The 6000-nt window shown below is 44.5% G+C and overlaps 1 protein-coding gene across 4 annotated transcripts in view; it reads left to right on the top strand.

The window, feature by feature from the left end:
• Positions 1-4271: 4271 nt before the first annotated feature.
• Positions 4272-6000, top strand: part of RAPH1 (Ras association (RalGDS/AF-6) and pleckstrin homology domains 1) — a 165321-nt gene continuing 163592 nt past the window's right edge. The window contains exon 1 of one of the 4 annotated variants that reach the window (XM_043505620.1): positions 4272-4539. The gene's annotated coding sequence lies outside the window, so the exon portion shown is untranslated. Of the gene's footprint in view, positions 4550-6000 lie in introns of all 4 variants that reach the window. The other 3 variants (XM_043505618.1, XM_038422595.2, XM_043505623.1) reach the window with 3 other exon arrangements.

The raw sequence follows: 6000 nt of genomic DNA, 5'->3' as shown, positions 1-6000 counted from the left end.
ACAACCCCACAACATATGAAACAAGGTTGCATTAAGTAGCGACATTTTGAATGGTTAGATTAAAATTCTGGGCATATTTTTGTTTGCATTTACAGAAGAATAATACACATTCTTGTTGACAAAATATTAAATTCCTGTGAATCTGTTGAAGAGTGATGTTTTATAAATGGCAGTAAGGTCTGTAGTCCAGTCAGCATGATATTTCTGTACCCATGACTTTGTTCCAAACTTGTGCAGGATATTTTTCATCCTTTCATAGTATTTCAGAGGATTTCATGCAGTTTGGAAACAAAACTGTTAAGATTATTTGGATATTCAAGATGTTTTTCTGTATCTTTTGCATGAAGTTATAGAAGTGAGTTAGACCTAGCCTTGGTTATAAAGCGTTAATTGTATGTACATGTAAAATTGTTTTGTTTTTATACAGGCTTTATTTTAAGCTTGATGTGCAGCTTGATGTTGCTTTTGACCTAGGCAAAATCTTGTGCATAGGCTAATGTTCTATAAAAAGAAAATAGCCATTATTTCTCAAAACTGTTTTTATTTACTTGTTATAATAGAGAAAATAACATGTATAGGTTGACTGATAAAATTTTCAGTGTCAAATCGTGATGTATAAAATGTTACACATGTCCAACCTCTTGTATTTCAAATTTTTATTTGTGAACAATTTTGGCACAGGGAAAAAGTGCCTTCCCACAAGCACAGGCTCTCCTCTACTAGAGCTTTGGAGCTCTGCTAAGAAGGCATCTTCCCCAGAAGCCCACCTAATAAATTTTACAGCAGTAGAGTTTTCATCATGTATTTTATTATTTCCAATAGTGCCCAATATATGCCAGATGCCTTCCAAACAGAAAGAAGGTATAGTCCCTGCCCTGGGGAGTTTGCAATCTAAAGACCAAGATAGGGTAGTACAACATATGGACAGATCCTCAGCTGGTGTAAATTGCACCAGTTTAGGATTTGTCTCATATGTATTTATATAAGTATAACCTTACAGAGTGATCGTGGTGGTGATTGGCTGTATGTTGGTACACAGGAGAGAACTATTATTATTGACTTCCTAAGGTCAGTAAAAGAGGAATTTGCCTACTTAGAAGAGGTACAGGAGAGGAGCTCCTCCAAGGACCTGGTGCCACAGAAAAGCACATAGTTGTCGACACAAACTCTTAGAGACTGATGCAATAGAAAATTGTGTACTTAATGGTTAAGATTTATTTTCAAACTACTGTAACTATGTTAAGAGCTCTGTGTATAACATTTTGTGCTGAAATCTATTTTTAGCACAAATATTTAGAGGAAAATAATATTTACACAACACTTTTTGTTCAAAATTTTTATGAGAAATATTAAATGAAAGTTAAGATTACTTTTGTAAATAAGCCAACTTTTAGACCAAAACCATTGTCAAAAATACTGTTAAAATATATAAATCACAAAGTAAGGCAATTTACATAAATTATACCTTTATATTTACCAAAAACATGTGTAAAATTTCCTTTTAGTCATTCTAATAAGAACTGTAACTCTGACTTGGAAGACATCTTTCTGGACTCTTTAATTCACTAATATGTACATCTGCTATTAAATAAAAGTATAGAATGAGTGATGTAGATGTTGGAAGAGTTCATAAGTATGTTTTGTAGGTAATAGCTAAAGTTATTCTGGGGTCATGTAAGGTGAAATTTTACGTGTTACATGAAAACTATAGTGAGGAACATGTAGGCACTGATTCACTGATTCATTGCCCTGCACTTTGGGTAGCACTTATACCAGTGCAAAATGCTGCAAAAATGTATTTGTAATATTTTATCTGACTTTATGTTGGTGATACAGAATTATTCAAATCCAAAGCAGTTAAGTCCAAAGCAGACTGCAAGGAGTTAGAGAAGAATCTCACAAAACTGCGTGATTGGACAACAAAATGGAAAGATGAACTTCAGCGATGGCAAGTGCAAAATAGTGCATGCTGGAAAAAATTCTAAATATACATGTACAATGATGGATCTAAATTACTTGTTGCCACCCAAGAAACAGATGGTGGAGTCATCTTCTCTGAAAACTTCTGCTCAGTGTGCAACAGCAGTCAAAAAGGCTAACTGTATGTAAGAAACTATTAGGAAAGGGATAGAATATAAGATAGAAAATATAATACTACTATTCTAGAAATCCATGGGTCCAGCTCCAGATCTCCATCTAAAAATGGATATAGATTAATTGGAAAAGCTTCAGAGAAGAGCAACAAAGAAGTGTATGGAATGGCTTCCCTCTGAGAAGATACTAAAATGATTCGGTCTGTTCAGCTTACAAAAGCAGTAACTAAGGAAGGATATGAGAGAGGTCTATAAAATCATAAATGTTGTGGGAAAAGTGAATAGAGAAATGTTATTTACTCTCCCATATTACAAAAATCAGGGGTCATCCAATGAAATGAATACGCAGCAGGTTTAATATAAACAAGAGGAAGTACTTTTTCTCATTGCCATGGAACGTTGTGACGGCCAAAAGTATAACTGGATTAAAATAAGAACCAGAGACATTCATGGAGGATAGGTCCATGAATGGCTATTAGCCAGGATAGCCAAGGACACAACCTTATGCTCAGGGTGACCCTAAACCTCTGAGTACCAGAAGCTGGGCATGGAAGACGTGGTGGATCGCTCCGTAATTGCCTTGATCTGTTACACCTGCCCTTACCAGAGCTTCAGGGGCAATATTGGAGAGAGAATACTGAGCAAACTGGACCAGTTCTGACACAGTATGGCTCTTATGTTCTTACATAAATGACTAAATAGGTCAAGGATGAACTGCGTCCATAGGGAACAAAATTGGGACTTGCATTTAACCTCTAGTGAAATACCTTTGGAGTTTTCAGCCAGAAGTCTGGGAAAACCCTGGTTATCCAAACTCTGCTTATGTGAGTTTCAGATGAGCTAAACTTAGGTTAATTCCAGAATCCAAAATTCAACTAAAATTGAATTGGGTGGCTATGAAACTCAAAACCTTTGAATAATTAGTATCCCCTTAAACATTCAGATAATTGGAATTTACCTGTAAAGATTCTGGCCTAGATTTCAAAAGTGACCAAGGATTTGCAGGGAAGGGATCCAACATGAGATACTGCGGAGAGGGATTAGATTTTCAAAGGCTCAGCACTTTCTGAAAGTGCCGTCCCTTTCAAGTTGATTCGGGTGGGTCACTGAAAATCCCTGGGCAATTTTGAAGAGGTAGCCTTTTGCTTTAGAGAAGAGGGTGCTAGTCCTGGGTGTGCGGTGGCTGGCACCTGAACCAAGGCTAGTGTATTTCCCTCCCGCCCCCACTCAGCCCCAGGACATGCAGCAATCAGCGGTTAGCCCTGAAGGCTGGGCATGACTACATTGCACGCCAACCCTGGGCTCTAACTCAGGTTTGAACACAGGCTCCCCTTCCATCCACACACAAACCAGTCTGATTCCAGTGCACAAGGCCTCAGGACCTAGAAGGCAGGGTGAGTGGGGTGGATCAGAGCTTGAATCCTGCTGTGACTCAGGCCTACACCCTGTCATTTTGCAACATGGACGCCTCTCCAGGCGGAGCTGAGTCAGAAGTAAGGTGACCACTTTTGTTGCCTAGAAATAAGGGAAAACCCCATGAAAAAGAAGGAACTCTTCCTTTTAAGGTTTCAGAGTAGCAGCCGGGTTAGTCTGTATTCGCAAAAAGAAAAGGAGGACTTGTGGCACCTTAGAGACTAACAAATTTATTAGAGCATAAGCTTTCGTGAGCTACAGCTCACTTCATCGGATGCATTCGATGCATCCGATGCATCCGATGAAGTGAGCTGTAGCTCACGAAAGCTTATGCTCTAATAAATTTGTTAGTCTCTAAGGTGCCACAAGTCCTCCTTTTCTTTCTTCCTTTTAAGGGACAGTTGAAGGATACACCCTTTCCCTTAGCCTACCATGTGGTTTTCTACATTTCTACTGCCCTCCAGTATACACTAGCCTAAGCCTCAGTGTCTAAAATGGGACATCTGCAGTTCAACACGTCGCCCGGGGGCTGCCTGAGGGGCAAAGCAATGGCCTGAGGGTCCCCCCCTCCTGTGCGGTGTGGACGTGCTAGCCCAGCTCCGAGGCCCAGGGCCAGCAGCTGCTCGCCCCCGTCGAGGCGGTAATGTGGACGCTGGGCTCTGGGCTCAGGCCCAGGGGGCCCCAAGGCCCGGCCCCCCGCTCGCACGGCAGCGTCGGCGCGCGCTGCTGAGGGGAAGGCGGCGCGGGGCTGGCTGAACGGAGCGGGCGAGCCAGCGGGCTGCGGCGGGGCCTGCGCGCCGGAAGTGAGCGGCCGGGGAGAGCCCGGCCCGGCGCGGCGCGGCGCGGCGCGGCTGGGGGCTGAGTCAGGCACTGGGGCGTGGGGAGAAGACGCGCCGCAGCCTCCGGCCAGGGACGCGCTCGGGCTGCCAGGCGGGGGCGGCTCCGCGCTGAGCAAAGGGGCCGGGAAGCGCCGCCACCATTAGCCGGGCGGCGAGAGGAGGAGCCGGAGGAGCCGACCTCGAGCCGCCGCCGCCGCCGCCGCGGTGAGTGCTCAGCGCCTGCCCGGGCAGGGGAGCCGGGAGCCGGTCGCCGGTTCTCTTCCCGCCGCGTCCTGCCTCCACTGGCAGGAGCCGCGGGCTGTGTCCCCCGGCCCGGGGAGCGGGCTCCCCAGTAGTGGCCGGCTCCGAGCCGCCGTCTATGGGGCAGAGGCTGGGGGCTCGCCCCTATTGTCCTGGCTGGGGAGCGCCCCCACCTTGGGGGAGCGGGGTGGGGGATTTGCACATCCCAGCTGGGGGCGGTGATCTGGGGAGGGAGACAATAATAGATCGGATCTTGGGGTGCCCTAAAAGTGTGTGTAATAAAGCTGGATGGGGGGAGGAAGGAGGGCTCTCCCCTGTATTTTGAGGCGGGGGGCGGGGATGGGAATCGGAGGAGCTGGATCCTCTTTTTTTTTTACCACATCCCTGCTCTATAGGGTCACGCCAGGAAAGCTGCCACCCAAGGCAGTGTAGAAGAGGAGGGGTCGGGATTGCCCCAGCAGCAGTACCGCATCACGCCCCTGTTCATGGCTCCAGTTCTCTTCCCCCTTAAAAATCAGCTCAGCTCAAGCTCTGGAAAGAGAGGGTCTGATGGGTGGTGTGCGTCTGTGTTTCAAGGTGCTGTGGTTTGTCTCTTTCTCTCTCCTTCCCCCCCCCCCACCCCCATTTGAGTCCTGTCAGCGGCTTTCCTGAGCTCGAGGTGCAAAATAAGAGCTGTAATGTACAAATAGGAATGCGATTAATTTCGTAGAAAAGAAAAGGATTGAAAGTGGGCCGGGGATGTGAGAGGAATCTGTTTTGTGGCATTCAGACAATGTCAGCTTTAGTGAGTCCCCACCCTGTGGAGCTGAAAGCAACATAGTCCCATCCGCCGACTAACCGAATGTATATGGCAATAACTTAAAGAATCAACACAAATTAAACCACTTTCCTTAGTGTAGGAGGGGAAAAAACAAGGCTGATTATTTACAATTTTTAATTCCTTTTTAAAAAAAACCGTATTTTTGTAGCTATTTTGCCATCCATATTGGTGAGGGGCAGAATGATTCTTGAAGAACCTCCCAGGCAAGGCTGATGTCTGCATTGGTTTTCATGAAGATGAGGCGAGTTTTCTAGTGCATAGAGAAAATCACCAGTGGGAGGAGAAAGAGGAGTGTCTGTATACAGAATTGTATTTTGAATGTTACAATAGCAGTTACATTTACTGCACATCTGTATTCAGTTTTTTCTTTTCCATTTTAAAATGGCTAATTATTTGAGGCAACTGATAACTTCTCTGTTCATTTTTAAAGCTATTTCATTTCTACTGGGTAATTGTCTTATTATGTGGCAACTAATGAAATACCTGTGCATTTTTAGTTTGATTTTTGTATTTAGTTGTTTTCAGCAGTGATTTTGACCTTGATTACATGTACACAGAAGGATAATAAAATGCACAGAAAAAGAAGCACATACTG

This window comes from Dermochelys coriacea, chromosome 11, assembly GCF_009764565.3.
Source record: "Dermochelys coriacea isolate rDerCor1 chromosome 11, rDerCor1.pri.v4, whole genome shotgun sequence".
In the NCBI taxonomy this organism is placed as follows: Eukaryota; Metazoa; Chordata; order Testudines; family Dermochelyidae; genus Dermochelys; species Dermochelys coriacea.
This window is presented reverse-complemented; position numbering and strand designations above follow the sequence as displayed.